This window comes from Mesoplodon mirus (assembly GCF_964341445.2).
Source record: "Mesoplodon mirus genome assembly, chromosome: 15".
NCBI classification, from domain to species: domain Eukaryota; kingdom Metazoa; phylum Chordata; class Mammalia; order Artiodactyla; family Ziphiidae; genus Mesoplodon; species Mesoplodon mirus.
Genome location: NC_138991.1, coordinates 45,071,149 through 45,088,269, shown reverse-complemented (window position 1 = coordinate 45,088,269; position 17,121 = coordinate 45,071,149).

Below are 17,121 nucleotides of genomic sequence, written 5' to 3'. Positions count from 1 at the left end.
TTTTTCGGTACGCGGGCCTGTCACTGCTGTGGCCTCTCCGGTTGCGGAGCACAGGCTCCGGATGCGCAGGCTCAGCGGCCATGGCTCACGGGCCCAGCGGCCATGGCTCACGGGCCCAGCCGCTCCGCGGCATGTGGGATCTTCCCGGACCGGGGCATGAACCCGTGTCCCCTGCATCGGCAGGCGGACTCTCAACCACTGCGCCACCAGGGAAGCCCCCAGGTTTAGAATTTGATAGCCAGTTAGAGCCCATAGAGAGGGGAAGAAGCTAGGTTGGCCTTCAATAGGAGTGGATGCATGGTAGCTGAGGTCGGGGGTGCTGATGACTTTTAGGAAGGATGGTTTGGGAAGGGGAGACACAGGAGCAGAGGGAAAAAGTAGAATAAAAACAGGGGAGACAGGAGAGGATGGGTCAAGGACATACGGAGACAGGATTACTTTTACCCTAAGGAGGAAGAGAGACGCTCTGAAACAGAAGGAAAGGAAGTGAAAATGTTTAAATAAAGGCTCACCCCGATGTATTCTATTTTCTCCATAAATTAGCAAACTATCATTCTGCTGAATAAAGGGGCTGGGGAGAGGCTAGGGGACTTGAGGGGAGTCAAAAGGTTTGGAACAGAGGCCGAAGTGAATGCAAAAGTGAGGTTCCAGCGAAGGTTGAAACCTTAAATGTGTAGACAGGACAGTTGCTTACCCGATTCCCCTCACCCCTCACCCCCCCCCCCACAATCTCCTGTTCGCGTGTCAGGGCCCTCAGAGCAGAAGCTTAGTGTGGATTCATCCTGGGGTGGGTCTTGGTTGGGCATATGCCACTGACTCTAGAAGGCAAAGCAACTGGAGGCATTGGTGGTGGGAGGGCCTTTGAAGTGATCCACCATGGTGGGCAGCCAGAGGGAGGGAGGAAGGAAAGTGCTGGGAACTTGACATGGAGGGTACTGCAACCAGAGGCCTCAGTGAGACAGGCTGGGTTCAGGAGGAGCAAGTAGTGAGTAAGGATTAGAGTTCATGATGAGGGAGTGAGTAACCCACCACTGGGTGACTGTCCTGTCTCAGCATAACTCCATCCTCAGAAGACAGCCCATTCTCTGATTGACTCAGTGAGTATCTATCTAATAGGACCTTTGCGTTGTCAGGCATTGGACTGTCTGCTACAGGACAACTCTGACAGTTCAAGCATTTCTTCTGAAAGTTGACCCTAAAAGATACAAGAGCTACATGTCTGTAAATGTGTTGTATCAAAGGGAGGTGACTGAGGGCTTGGCTAAAGAGGAAGCTTGGTGCCACATCATAGGCTAAGGCAGTGGGTCTTTAACCCGAGGACCACAGAAGCTATCAGAGAGGAAGTGATGAGATCAATTTTGTATTTTAGACAAAGAACGTTAGCACATCTGTTCGTTTCAAACACAGTTGAAACATTTACAGAAGTTGACTATGCACTGGCCCAGCAAAGGAAGCTTAAATTCCGAAGAATCTACAGACTGTATTCATAAACCGCAACAAAGTAAAATTAAAAATCAACAGCAAAAAGAGAGCCAAAAAGAAACCTATTCAGCTCACAAGAATACACCTTAAATTAGTAACTGCAGTTGCTTCTCAGGAGGGGACCAGCAAGACAAAGTGATTTGGTTTTTATCACGTGCATCTTTTACTTATGAAAAGTAAAATTGAAAATTATCAGCATACATTTGAGTTTTATTTCTTAATCTGGGTATTCATTGTATTATTTTTTTTATATCTTTTTGTATTTTGAAAGATTTTATAATACATTTTTAAAACAAAAACAACGGGGACTTCACTGGTTGCGCAATGGTTAAGAATCCGCCTGCCAATGCAGGGGACACGGGTTCGAGCCCTGGTCCGGAAGATCCCACATGCCGTGGAGCAACTAAGCCCATGTGCCACAATTACTGAGCCTGCACTCTAGAGCCCACGAGCCACAACTACTGAGCCTGTGTGCCACAACTACTGAAGCCCACGCGCCTAGAGCCCGTGCTCCGCAACAAGAGAAGCCACCGCAATGAGAAGCCCGCGCACCGCAGTGAAGAGTAGCCCCCTCTTTCTTCAACTAGAGAAAGCCCGCGTGCAGTAATGAAGACCAAACACAGCCAAAATTTAAATTAATTAATTAATTTTTTAAAAAGAAAGAAAAAGAACATACATTTGATAACTGAAGAATACACATGGCTTGAAAAGAAAACCAATAAAAAAATTATAAAATATTTAGAAATGAATGACAATAAAAGCCTGACATAAAACTTGTGAGACATAAAACTTGTGGCATCTAACTAAAACACCAATTAGAGGAGGGATTTATAGCCTTAAGGGTACTTATTACAAAGCAAGAAAACAAAATTTAAGTGTTGCATATAAGAGGTAGAAAAATAAAAACCGAAGAGACAACAAAAGGGAAAGCAATTTTTAAAAAGCAAAATGAGAAGAGTAAAATGAAAAACAAAAGAAAATGAAGTTGATTATGGAAACCAAAACTCGACGTTCTGTTAAAGACAAATAAAATAGACAAACTCCTAGTAAGACTGATCAAGAAAATGATACACATAGGCAATGTTATAAATGGCAGAGGAGACACCAGATAGAGTAAAAATGTTAGAAAACATCAGAGTACGTAATGAACAACTTTATGCCAATACATTTGAAAACCTAGATTAAAGGGGTAATTTTTGACAAAAATACAAACTACAAAACTTGGTCCAAAAAGAAGAGAAGTAGATGAACAATCATCAATTAACTTGAAAAGGTAGTATAGAAGACTGGCTCCAACTGCCAAAATGCCTAGACTGAGATAATTTTACTGGAGTGATACACAAAAAATGCAAAAAACAAAAAACAGAACAAAACTGTATTACACAAACTGCCCCGGAATGTGAACAAGATAGAGTAGTCGATCCAACACATTCTATGAGGCTAGTCTAAACTTGATACCAAAATGAGAACAGCAGAATTAAAGAAAATGTCAGCTCCATCTATATTACAAACATGGTTGCAAAAACTTAGCCTCCCAGTGTATCTTCCAGAAGAGAAAATTCAAATGGCTGCAAAATGTGTAGAAAGATGTTCAACCTTATTATTACTTGGAAATAAAAACAAAGAGATACCAATTTTCCCCCATAAGAATGACAAAATGTTGCCAAGGGTGAGAGGAGATCAGTATTCTGGTACATATATGGTGGAGTTGTAAATATTATAGCTGCTCTGGAGAGCAGTTTGGTGTTACTGAAATAGAAAAAGCTCATCTATCAGCTCCACTTCTAGGAAATTAACTGGAGAAAATTTCCCTTGTGCTCTTGAGGAGGTTTGTTGTCACAGTGTTGGCAATAGAGGGAAAAAAAGAAAACATCTTTAATAGGGAAATGAAAAAAGCAAAATATTCACGTGTAATAGATAATTGTGTAACATTAAAAAGGATGAACTGACTCACAAGTATTTCCGCGGATGAATCTTAAAAGCATAGAATGGAGTGGGAAAAAAGCAAGATACAAAAGGATGCAACAGGATTACCATTTATGCAAAATTGATGAAATGCATAACGGGAATAGTTTATATTTCCAATAGATAAATATATGCATATAAAAGTATTTTCTTTTTAAGGATTGGAAATATTGTCCCAAAACTGTAACTAGAGGGCCTCTAGGAAGGGGGAACTGGTGTGGGATGAGGTAGAAAATAAAGAAGTCTTGAGGTTTATATGTAATATGATAATCTTAAAATAATAAAACCATGTATTCATATAGAGTTTGTATAATTTTCCAAACATCCCCTTTAAAAAAGGGATAGAGGTAAATGTGCCAAAATCTTAACAGTGGTTAATGTTGGATGGTGGGAAAATGGATGACTGTCATTTTTTTTCCCTTTCACTTTTCTGTATTTTTTAAAAATTTCTAATAGGAAGAGTGAAAATAAGAAAAAGAATGAAAACCATATTTTAATTTTTTAAAGTACATGGCAGGGGCTTCCCTGGTGGCGCAGTGGTTGAGAGTCCACCTGCCGATGCAGGGGACACAGGTTCGTGCCCCAGTCCGGGAAGATCGGGCCCATGAGCCATGGCCGCTGAGCCTGCACGTCCGGAGCCTGTGCTCTGCAACGGGAGAGGCCACAACAGTGAGAGGCCCGCGTATCGCAAAAAAAAATAATAATAATAAAATAAAATAAAGTACATGGCAATAAATGGAGAAGAAAGCAGAAAGGTTAAACCCTTTTCATTTTTTCATGACAGTCCTCTTTAGCATCTGTTACTCACATAATTTGGGGATTCATTACATTTGAAGTTTGATCCGGTGGAGGTAATGGGTATGAATTTGTGGAGCAGAAAGGGAAAGTGATTCCCCTCTACTCATCCCTTATCTTAGAAGGATGGAGACAGCCCCCAAAGGTCAGCTTTAAAAACGATCCCTATTTAGAGTCCAACAGTGGACTGGGAAATGTGCATGCTGCAGGGCAGTGTAGACTGTTCAATCTTCATAAAGGGCAATTTGGCTGTGCCCATGACGAGCCTAGACATATCATGTTCTTTGACCTCATAAGTCCACTTCTAGGAATCTGAGGACATAATCAGAGACTCACACAAAGGTTAATGTACAATTAAGTACATCATAGCCGTAATTCCATCAGACGAAAATAGCAACAATTTAAATGTCTCCATATAATTAAAAAGGAGAATGGTTGGCCTAAGTTAAAAGTCTGCAGAACATTATGCAGCCTGAAAATCATGTTTTCAAAGAATACTTGAGGTCAGAAAAAAAAACATAATGCAGAATATTTTCAGAGAAAGAGAAAACTAGAGAACTAGAAGAATATATACTAAAATATTATCGGTGGATATCCCTCATTGGGGGGATTACAGGTAAATTTTTTTTCGTGTCACTTTCTTATATTTTCCAGCTTTTCTCGAAAAGTATGTCTTATATTCATGAGAAATATTATTTTTCAAAATAGAGTCTGTGATCATGAAGATTTTAGATATAATGAAATCGACACTATAAAATTTGGGATATAGTTACAGCCATATTTATCTAGCATCATCCAAGATTTGTTATACAGAAAGGAATTTTCCATACAACTAGATTATCCCTTTACACACTAACATTTTTAAAGTTTTCTGTTTTCTGTATTAATAATTCTAAAATACTTATCTGCCATTTTAAGCCAATAATGACTTTTCTTGATGAGTACAGGAAAGTCTTTGAGGACAATTACTACTTCTAGGGCTTTTTGCCTTTGCATGAAATACCCCAAGTTTGTAACTGTAGCATCAGCTTTTTACAGTATTTCCATCTTCTTCCCTCTGTCAAGCTACCAGCAGTCCTAATCTCTTCTTGTAATTGCCTTTTTTTAATGTCCCCTGGCCTGAGCAAATAAATGTTGGAAAAGTGGCAAATAATAATAATAAAGCTAAATATTAGTAAAGTGAACACATTTAGAATTTGATACACCTATTTTCTCAGGCCTCTGTTTTGCCTGTGTCTGTGCTCTCAACTATTTTCTAAAGAGTGAAATTACCAGAGAAGTGATTTTCAGATAAGATTCAAGGTCATAGTGATTTCCTAACTGACTAAAAAAGAAAACATCAAAGGTTGAATTCAGGGCAAGCTGATCAAAACTCCAAATTCAGTGTGGTCTTAAGTAGGCCTTTTAAGAGCTCTTGAATTGCAGTGACTGTTCTGATCACATAAGAAACATTCTACATTTTCTCTTCCAAGGTGGTCCGTGTACTGGCAGCATCAGCATCACCTGGGAGCTTGTGGGACATCTCACAGCATGAGTCTGAGGCCCCACCCTGACCTACTGGAGCAGAATCTGCATTTTAACAAGATCCCCAGCTGAATCACAAGCACATCAAAGTTTGAGCAGGACTGATTTAGAAAACACTTAAATTTATTCACACGTCCCATGGCGCAGGCTCTTAAAGGTTATTCCAACAAAAGCATTTTCTCTCTCTTCTCTCTCTTTTTCTCACTGGGAACAGGTTGTAAATCATTTTCACTTTACTTGTGTGTTTTTTAAAAGGAAGAAAAGTGGAGAATTCCTCCTTCTCCATGGTTCTTCCTCATGGGTTCAGCAACTTCTTGGGACACTTTTATTCTGATTTGAAAATTGTTAATTCCTTTGGGAATGCTAGACAAATACTTCCAAATTGCTGCTTCTCTCTTTGTCCACAATACAATGTTAAACATCAGGATTGGGGGAGGGGTGGGATGGGGAGATGAAACACTAAAAACCCTACATATAGTATCTGTCATGACTTAAGAGCTTAGTGAATACTATTTTTGTTCTGATGTTTCAAAAGTATTTTATTCTTTAGCATTTAATAAATTTTTGAAGTTATGAATCAATTATAATATGATTGAAAACATATATATTGCCACCATCATCATAAAAATAGAGGTAAAATCATATTTTTAATCTCTTAATTAAAACTCACTTGAAAATAGATTTGGAAGCCAAGATTGAAAAGAATGTGTCTAGTTGACTTATCAAATTTTTCATTTTCATTCAACTTTTGCATTCATCCTAACAAATAATTGTTGAGAGCTTTATAAGTGTACGGCAGTGTGGTAGCATGCAAAGATGAAATCTTGGTAGCCCCTAGTCAGGTTGATTAAAAAATATATAGCTGATTAAAAAAATAAGATAGATGCACATTAGTAAGTATAATCAAAGAAGAAACTGCTAAGTGCTGTAGAGTTTATCAGTTAAGCTATTTTAGCCGTAATGCAGGGGAGACGGGTTCGATTCCTGGTCTGGGAAGATCCCACATGCCATGGAGCAACTAAGCCCGTGAGCCACAGCTACTGAGCCTGCACTCTAGAACCCGCGAGCCACAACTACTGAAGCCCATGCACCTACAGCCCATACCCCACAACAAGAGAAGCCACTGCAATGAGAAGCCCATGCACTGCAACCAGGAGTAGCCCCAGCTCCCCACAGCTAGAGAAAGCCCGTGCAACAGCAACGAAGACCCAACTCAGCCAAAAATAAATAAATAAATTAATTAATTAATTAATTAATTATTTTTTTAATGTCATCAAGGCCCCTGACCCTTGCATCTTTCTGCTCTGACATTATCAGCATATTGACTTTTATCCTTGCCTCTGCCCTCATGGTCACAAGATGGCTGCCACAGCTCCAAGCATCACCTCTCTCTATGATAGTGTCCAAGGTCTCTATCTCTCTGTCTTTTTATCAGAGAGGAAAATCTTTCCCAGAAGCCTCTTGCACACTTTTGTTCAAGTCCTGTTGCCCAAGATTGGGGCACAGGCGCCTGCCCCAGCTGCAAGCAAGGCTGGGAAGATGAGTACTTTGCACTTTCAGTCTCTAAAGTGGAAAAAAAGGAGCTGGGAATGACTGCTGGGTAGGCAACCAAACATCCACAACAAGTAACAATAATAAGAATAACAAGTAATAATAGCAGCTAATATTAATTGAGTTATTGGTACACGACAGGCACTGTTCTAAGGAATTAATATACATTACCTTTGTTCATCCCAACCAAACTGCTATGAGATTGGGCCCATTTTACTGAGGCTCAGAGAAGTTTAAAAAACTTGCCTCAGTGGCACAATTAGAAAGCGCACTCTTGAGCATTTGGAGACCAAGGTCAGTGAGACTGTTCTTGACCTCAGAAGACTCACAGTTCAGAGAAAGGTCCAGGCCAGGAAATAAATCACTGTAACGTGGTGAGGTAGGTGCTGATACATGTGTAACAGGGTATGAGTTAGTAAGAAACTGTCTGGCTTCGGTATCCCTTGCCCCCTCCCCTAGGCAAGCAAGACCATGCTGTGTTTCCAGTGAAAACTCCCAGGGAGGAAGAGAACAGAGGGAAGAGCTTGGGGGAGATGGGCAGAAGCAGCAAGTTCCTCAACTGGGAGGAGGGGGTGCAGGCATTTTGGGATTGTGTGACAATGCCACGCTGCCTCATGGTGCACAGGGAGGCGACAGGATCCCCTCCGTGGTGCCTTTTGTAGATCAGAGCCCAGAGGGTTCTCCGTAAGTGTCTGCACTGCATACATGCCTCCACCCTCTGTCTCAACCTGGAGGCTGGGAGAGTCTAAGCAGCTACTTAGAGTAATTTGTTATACTCTGGGGCATGAGGTCTTGGCACCAGACAACTTTATTTGGAACAACAAATTCCTGTGGCGTTTCGTTCATCCAAAGAGAGAGCCAGCTTGACTTTACAGCTGCACACGCAGATAGATGGAAATGCCAAAAAAGGAATCACTGCCTCTGCTGTAGGAGAAGGAATCCAGAAAAATCACCACAGAGGAGGTGCAGGTGAAGCAGGGTACTGAAGGACGAATAGGAGTTTCACCAGGGGAACAAGAGAGGGGAAAAAATCTATGCAAATGCAAAGAGGTATGAAAGGCATTGCTCCTCTTCGGGACTGTGAATATTCTGAGTGTTGGGCAAATGGTGCGGAGCTCAGGTGATGACTCTGGTAAAGAAGACACCAGGGTTTTATCTTGAGCTCCAAGACCATGGGTAGGTAAGCCCAGCTCTTAAAATTGCAGAAATGACTTTGAATGAGGGCTTCCAAACTTGCACTTTTAAGTAGAAGAACTTTTTTTTTTTTTTTTTTTTTTTTTTTTTTTTGGTACGCGGGCCTCTCACTGTTGTGGCCTCTCCCGCTGCGGAGCACAGGCTCCGGATGCACAGGCCCAACAGCTATGGTTCACGGGCCCAGCCGCTCCGCGGCATGTGGGATCCTCCCGGACCAGGGCACGAACCCGTGTCTCCTGCATCGGCAGGCAGACTCTCAACCACTGCGCCACCAGGGAAGCCCAGAAGAACATTTTTTTATGCATGAACACCTCTACAAGTTGAAATTAACTATAACTCCAATATAAAAATCAGATATAATAGAGATACATTTTTCCTTGACCACAACTGTCTTGAAGTTAGGAAACATGATTTTACTAATAAATTAAATTAAGCCTGACCCTGTATGCCCAGTGACAAGGCTGGTGAGAAAGCTAATCTCTGTCAGAATGGGAGAATTTTTCCCATCCAGAGTCGAGTGAAAATCCAGGGTCCAATCCAGTCCCGATGGTGGATGAGAGCCTTGTGGTTTTCACCCACGCAGATGACTTCGAGAACACTGACTGCCTTCTGCTGTCACCTCAAGCTGGCTCTCTGATGCAGGAGACAGGATTCTGTCCATGGTTCAGCTTCCCTGGGGACAGCAGGCAGCTATTTCCCTCTGAGCTGGGCACAGGCTCCAGCTACTGCCCAGGACCTCCAACTGGCCCTGGTCCCAGAGTGGGGAACCCACCTAGCTCTGCTCACTTCTGGAGACCCCAGTCTCCCCAGGCTCTCTCAGGTTAAACTCTAAGGGCCTTAACCTGGTCTAAAGCAGTGTTTTTCAAACTGCAGGTCACGACCCATCAGTAGCTTATAAAATCAATTTAGTGGGTCATGACCTCTAATGCTTTAATTATTACATTTACTATTTAAGATCTGAAGGGTGAAATGACTCACTATTTTTTTTTGTAATTAATTGTTTGTTTTGGTCATGCGTACATTTATTTATTTTTATCAATCTCTTAATATCTTTTTGATGTTTTTGCCAAACATCTAATACTGAACTTATTCAAACATACCAAGAAGATATGAATACACATATTCCCACCATCTAGATTCTACCATTAATACATATTTAAAAAATTTTAGATTAAGGTATAATTTACTTACAGTAAGATTCACCTACTTTAGTGCACAGTTCTGTGAGTTTTGACAAATACAGTCAAGCAGCCACTACCACGATCACGATTCAGAGCAGTGCCTTCAATCTAAAAAATTCTCCCCTGCCCCTTTGCAGTGACCCAGCTTCCCACCCCATCCCTGGCAATCACTGGTCTAGTTTCTCTCCCTCGATTTTGTCATATAAACAGAGTCATACAGTAGGTAGCATTTTCAGTCTGGCTTCTTTCATAGCACATAGTGCTTTGGAGATTTTTCCACAGTGTTGTGCGTATCAGAAGATTCTTCCTTTTTATTGTTGAATAGCATTCCATCATATGGATGTACTGAGGTTCATTTATTCATTCACCAGCTGGGGGACATCTAGTTTTTGGCAGTTACAAATAAAGTCACTGTAAACATTTTCAGACAGATTGCTGTGTGAACCTGAGTTTTCATTTCTCCAGGATAAATACCTCAGAGTGGAAAAGTGGGTCGTATAGTAGAACATGTTTTACTTTATAAGAAACTGCCCAACTATTTTCCAAATGACTATATCATTTTGCATTCCCACCAGAAGGTGTGAGAATTCCTGTTGTTTCAATCCTCACTATCACTTGGAATTGTGATATATTAAAAAAAATTTTAATACAAAAATATGAGCCATTCTAATATGTGTGTTGAGGTATCTCATTGTGATTTTCATTTCTAAATCTCTAATGACATGATGCTGAGCATCTTTTCACATGCTTATTTGCTATATGTCTATATTTATTGGTTAAATGTCTGTTCAAGTCTTTTGCCCATTTTTAAGAATTGAGTTGTTTTTTTATTGCATTTTAGAGCTCTTTATATTATAGATACAAGTCCTTTATTAGATACATAGTTTGCAAATATTTTCTTACCATCTGTGGCTTGCCTCTTTATTTCCTTAGTAGTATCTTTTGAAGAGCACAAGTGTTTAATTTTGGTGAAGTGCAATTTATCAATTGTTTCATTTATGTCTACATTAACATTTTTAAACAGCTTTATTGAGATAAAATCCATAAACCAGGCAATGCAGCCATTTAAAGTGTATAATTTAATCGCTTTACTATATTCACAGACTTGTGCAAACCATCACCACAATCAATTTTAGAACCTTTTCATCACCCCAAGAAGAAACCCCATCAGTCTCCTGCTGTCTCATCCCCACCTCCAACCCTGGGCAACATAATCTACTTTCTGGCTCTTTAGATTTGTCTATTTTGGACCTTCCGTATATACTAAATAGAATCACACAACATGTGATCCTTCACAGATGGCTTCTTTCACTTGGCACAATGTTTTCGAGGTTTATCCATGTTGTAGCTTGTATCAGTACTTCATTTCTTTTTATTCCCAAATAATATTCCCTCGTATGAATATGGCACATTTTATTTATCCACTCTTAGTGGATGAACATTTGTGTTGTTTCCACCTTTTGGGGATTATGCATAATGCCGTTGTGTGCATTTTTGTTGTTGTTTACATATTCTAGATACAAGTCTCTTATCAGATATATGATTTTGAAAAATTTTCTTCAGTTCTGGGGATTATCTTTTCACTTTCTTAATGGTGTCCTTTAAAGCCCCAAAGCTTTTAAATTTGATGATGTCAAACTTACTTATTCTTTTTTCTTTTGTTGACTGTGTTTTTTGTGTCATAGCTCAGAAATCATTGCCTAATCCAAGGTCAGGAAAATTTATATCCATGTATTCTTCTAAGAGTTTTATAGTTTAACTCTTCCATTTAGGTCTTAGATCCATTTTGAGTTAATTTTTGTATATGATGTGAGGTAAGGGTCCAACATCATTCTTTTGTTTTTTGTTTTTTTTTTTTAAATATTTATTTATTTATTTATTTATTTATTTATTTATTTAGGCTGCACTGGGTCTCAGCTGCAGCACTCAGGATCCCCGTCATGGCATGCAGGATCCCTCAGTTGAGTCATGCAGACTTCTTAGTTGCAGCATGCAGAGTCTTTAGTTGCAGCATTCGGACTCTTAGTTGCGGCATTGCGAACTCCCAGTCACAGCATGCATGTGGGATCCAGCTCCCCAACCAGGGACCTAACCCAGGCCTCCCACGGTGGGAGCATGGAGCCTCACGCGCTGGACCATCAGGGAAGTCCCCAACTTTATTCTTTTGTATGTAAATATCCAGTTATTCCAGCACCATTTATTGAAAAGGCTGGTCTTTCCTCATTGAATTGTCTTGACATGTGTTAACAGCTTTTTATATTTGCTTTATCACGTATCTGTAAATCTTTCCATTCCTCAATCCATCCACCAATCTATTTTATTTTTTGATGCATTTCAAAAAGTGAGTTGCTGACACCAGAATACTTTCTCCTGACACATCAGCATGCATATCATCAACTACAGTTCACTACTTGCCCACAGTTTTTTTCCTTTTGATATAAAATGTACATACAATGAAATACACAAATCTTAAGTGTACCACTTGATGAGTTTTGACAAAGGCATTCACCTGTGCAATGCAAATTCCTTATCAAGATATAGAACATCAACGCCACCCCAGAAAGTTCCCTCCCATGCATTTATTTTTATGTATTTATTTTTGACAAATGCATGTGTCATATAAGCACCACCCTAATCAAGATGCAGAATATTTTCATCTCCTAAGAAAGTTCTCTTTCACTTCTTTGCTTTTAATCCTGCCCCACCCCATCTGCAGCCCAGACAGCCACTGACCTAATTTATACCACTGTAGATTAGATTAGTTTTTTCTATTACAGAATTGCATATAAATGAAATCATACGATGTGTACTATTTTGTGATAAGCTTATTTCACCCCTGACCAACATTTGAAAAACAAAATAGAACAGAATACAACATATCAGAATGAATGGCAAGTTGCAGTGCAAAATATTGCTTTGTTGATCTTTGTTTCACACATGCATGCACACATGTGTGCATGTGCATGTGTGTGTGTGATTGTACCGGGCCAGAATAGAAAATGCATTTCTTACTGTGGGTTGTAATCAAAGAGATTTAAAAGCTACTATTCTCCTGGACCAGAACCCTGTGTTTCTTTTCCAACTGTCTTGTCACTCTCCCTGTCCCCTCAGCTTTTTTTTTTTTTTTTTTTTTTTTTTTTCGGTATGTGGGCCTCTCACTGTTGTGGCCTCTCCCGTTGCAGAGCACAGGCTCCGGACGCGCAGGCTCAACGGCCATGGCTCACGGGCCCAGCCGCTCCATGGCATGTGGGATCTTCCCAGACCGGGGCACGAACCCGTGTCCCCTGCATCGGCAGGCGGACTCTCAACCACTGCGCCACCAGGGAAGCCCCCCTCAGCTTTTTTGATCTCGTATCAATTACCCCAGTAGTTGGTCTCCTCTTAATAACCTTGCAAATTGTGTTTCTTCCCCGAATCACTCTCCCCACCTCGTCCCACTCGCGCTCAGACTGGAGAACGCCTACTCATCCATCAGCTGTTCCACGTTTGGCCCTTCCTCCAGAAAACTTCTGTTTTCATGCTTCGCTCTCAGAACTGGTATAACATTGTACCCTAATTACTTGGCCATGATTTCCTCCAGCTGACCATAAGTTCCTTGGGGACAGGGACCATGTCTTATTTGCTTTTGCAGTCCCTAGCTCTCAGGATGTGATGACATATAATAGGCATCAATAAATATTCACTGAAAGAATGAATAAACCCCAGGGTTCTGGGTGACAGGGTTTTAAATAAACCAGCCTGGTTTTTCCCAAGGCCCCATTCCTGCATATTTTATTGTCCTGTATATCTCTGATTTCTTAACCATCATTTTCTATAAACTCCTTCAATCGCCCTGAGACTTTAGCCTTTCAACTTTCTTCTCTCCATGCCCCATACTAGTCCTTTCATCCTTGTAACTTCCTTCTGGACATGCTGAGGCAAAGAACTGTCTTTATGAGGATGACATCATAGCCTTATCTTTGTGGCCTTTGTCCCAGAATGGCCCTGCATCTTCTAAAGTAACGCTAATTCTGTGACTGTGGATATGGGAGCAGGTGTGTAGGGTGTGAATGCACATGTGCATGGAGAGATGGTCAAAGTCAGGAGAGTCATTGGCTCATTTTGGTCTGGGTCTTGCCCTCAAGGCAAAGAAGCCCACAGATATACCTCCCAGATAGAATCCCAGAGAGGAAGTATAGCAGAGTGGTCAAGGGCACAGGCTGTGGAGTAGGAGGGATATTGGGTATTGTGCATTTTTACCACTTGCTAGCTGTGAGATCTTGGGCAAGTTACTTAATCTCTCTGAGCTTCAACATCTTCGTCTATAAAATGGGGATACACAGTGTTGTTTGAAGATTAAATGGGACAATTGATTATATGGCACTGGGCACATGGCAAGTTTCCAAGAAATGGAAGTGAGTCCAGTCTGGAGAAATGACATTTCCCAAGAGGTATGTCTGAGGGTCCGAAGGAGAAGAGAAAAGACCCAGCCAGAGGTAAGCTGAGTTAAAGACCAAAGACACAGACGGCACTAAAGGACCAGCTAAAGGCCACTCAGGGAACACAGAAACATCACAGGAAAGCATTGGACGTGGAGCCCCAGTGTGCCAGAGCTGGTTTCCACGTTCTTTAACTGTCTGGGCTTCAGCTCCTCCTTGGTCACTTCCTGCTGGGCAGTCGAGGGTGACTCACCGAAGCTCTGTAGGTCTCAGCCGCCTCAACGATCCCACAGTCCACACCTTAATTCATTCACTCACTCAGCAGGCGCTCTGTGGGTGCTGGAAATACAAGACTGTTGTTGGTAGCTGTATCCCAGTACATAGCACAGTGCCTGGCACATAGTAGGTGCTCAATAAATATTGGTTCACAGAGTAAATGAACAAGACAGAGTCACAGCCCGCAAAGAGCTCACGTCTAATAGAGAAAACAAGCACAAAATCACAAGGTGCCCCAAACTCCTAAACAAGGGCATTGTGTAGGTGGCCATAGACATACAGAGGAGGTACCCTGTCTGGGAAGCTCAAGACTTCTCCACTGAGGAGATGTCAGGCCTTCAAAAAAGACGGTGGTTTCTGCAGGCTGAGGAATGGAAGAAGAGCACAGCCAGCCCAGGGAACAGAGATGGAGAAGGGGAAGCTCATATTATTAATCACTTGCTATGGGCCGGAAATTTTATATCTGCCTTTTCACTCTTGGAAAGGATTAGAATTTATCCACAATGAAACAGGAAGACACTGCCTCTTGCCATGCCTAGAATCTTCTGCCTCTTGCTCTCCCCTCTGCTGGGCCTCAGCTCTCATGTGGATTATTGCAACACCCCAGCTGGTCACCAGCTGTGTCTCCCTCAGATTCACCATCCATGCAACTGCCAGAGGGATTGTTCTATAACCCACGGTAGAACCTCTCTCACCTTGGTTTGGAATCCTTTGACGCTCCACATCACCTGAGGCTGGTGTTCAAGACCTTTTGTAATATGGCCCCAAGCTGCATTGCTGGCCCTAGCCCGGCACTCCCTGAGATATACTTGTACACCTCCACCCCCTTGCTCGTGCTGCTTTTTCTGCCTGGATGCCCATCTTCCCTCTTGTCTCCTTCAGAATGCTGCCCTACCTTCCACTGCAGCTCACTCCTCTTCAGAGATGCACTCAGGACCCATTTCGGATGCCTCCCTCCTTGGTAGACCCCACGCTTCCTGTTTGTATCCTTTTACCCCTGATCACAATCTGGTTGTACTCAATTTGACTACTATCTCTTGAGTCCTCATTGCTCTGAGCTACAGATCCACCTCAGGGGAAGAGAAATAAGCCAAGTAAGGCTGGGTCTTCACCCTTGGGAAGCCCGCTGTCTGATGGGAGGGTCCCCTGAGAGCCCTGTGGTCAAATTACCTTTTAAAGGTTGGAAGCCTGTTTCCTTTAACCCAGTAGTTCCATACCTGGGGCCACCACCACTTCCCACCCGACTTTGCATTTGGCAAAGTCTGGAGACATTTTGGTTGCTACAACAGGCAGGAGCCTTCTGGAATCTAGTGGATAGAGGCCAAGGATGCTGCTAAACATTTTACAATGCATGGGACACCTCCCCACAACAAAGACATATCCAGCTCAAAATGTCAATAGCGCCAAGGTTGAGAAACTCTGGCTTAACCATTAAGCAATGAGGAGTCACAGGGAGATTCTCAACCAAAAGAGAGAGAGATGTAACTTTGTGAATTCTGACAGCTGAGTCCGCGGTGGCCTGGAGGAAGGCAGCCCTGGAGACAGTATAATTCAGGACTTTTTTTCCTTTGTCCCAGGAAATCAGTGAAGTAAGCAGGCAGGAGCGTACTGGTCTTCAGCCAGAAACACTAAGCTCTGTGTACATTCCTCCCAGATGGCAAATCATGCACACTGCAACAAGTACAGTGTTGCAGTGTCAGTTAGGTTCCTGAGAGGAGTTTCTCTCTCCTGAGGAAGTGTGTTCACTCAGTACTCACCAGCTATGCGATCTTGAGCAAGTATCTTACCCTCTCTGTGTCTTTTCCTCAACTGTAAATGGACCTAATCATAGTACCTAATTCCGAGAGTTTTTGTAAGGATTAATTAATATATGACAAGAGCCTACAACAGAGTCTGGTACATAGTGCCACACTACTACGTAAATGTCAGCTCTTAACATCATCCTCTCATCACTACCACCATCACCACCACCGTCCTTATCATCATCATCAACTTCAACACCCTCACCACTATCATCATCATCATCACCACCATCATCATTAACGTCATCATCCCCACCACCACCACCATGATTATCCCCACCAGCACCATCATTGTCATCATCATCACCACCATCAACATCACCACTATCATCATTAACGTCATCATCCCCACCACCACCACGATTATCCCCACCAGCACCATCACTGTCATCATCATCACCACCATCATCAACATCACCACCATCATCATTAAGGTCATCATCCCCACCACCACCACCATGATTATCCCCACCAGCACCATCACTGTCATCATCATCACCACCATCAACATCACCACCATCATCATTAACATCATCATCCCCACCACCACCACCACGATTATCCCCACCAGCACCATCACTGTCATCATCATCACCACCATCAACATCACCACCATCATCATTAACGTCATCATCCCCACCACCACCACCATGATTATCCCCAGCAGCACCATCACTGTCATCATCATCACCACCATCAACATCACCACCATCATCATTAAGGTCATCATCCCCACCACCACCACCATGATTATCCCCAGCAGCACCATCACTGTCATCATCATCACCACCACCACCAACATCACCACCGTCATCATTAACGTCATCATCCCCACCACCACCACCATGATTATCCCCACCAGCACCATCACTGTCATCATCACCACCATCATCAACATCACCACCGTCATCATTAAGGTCATCATCCCCACCA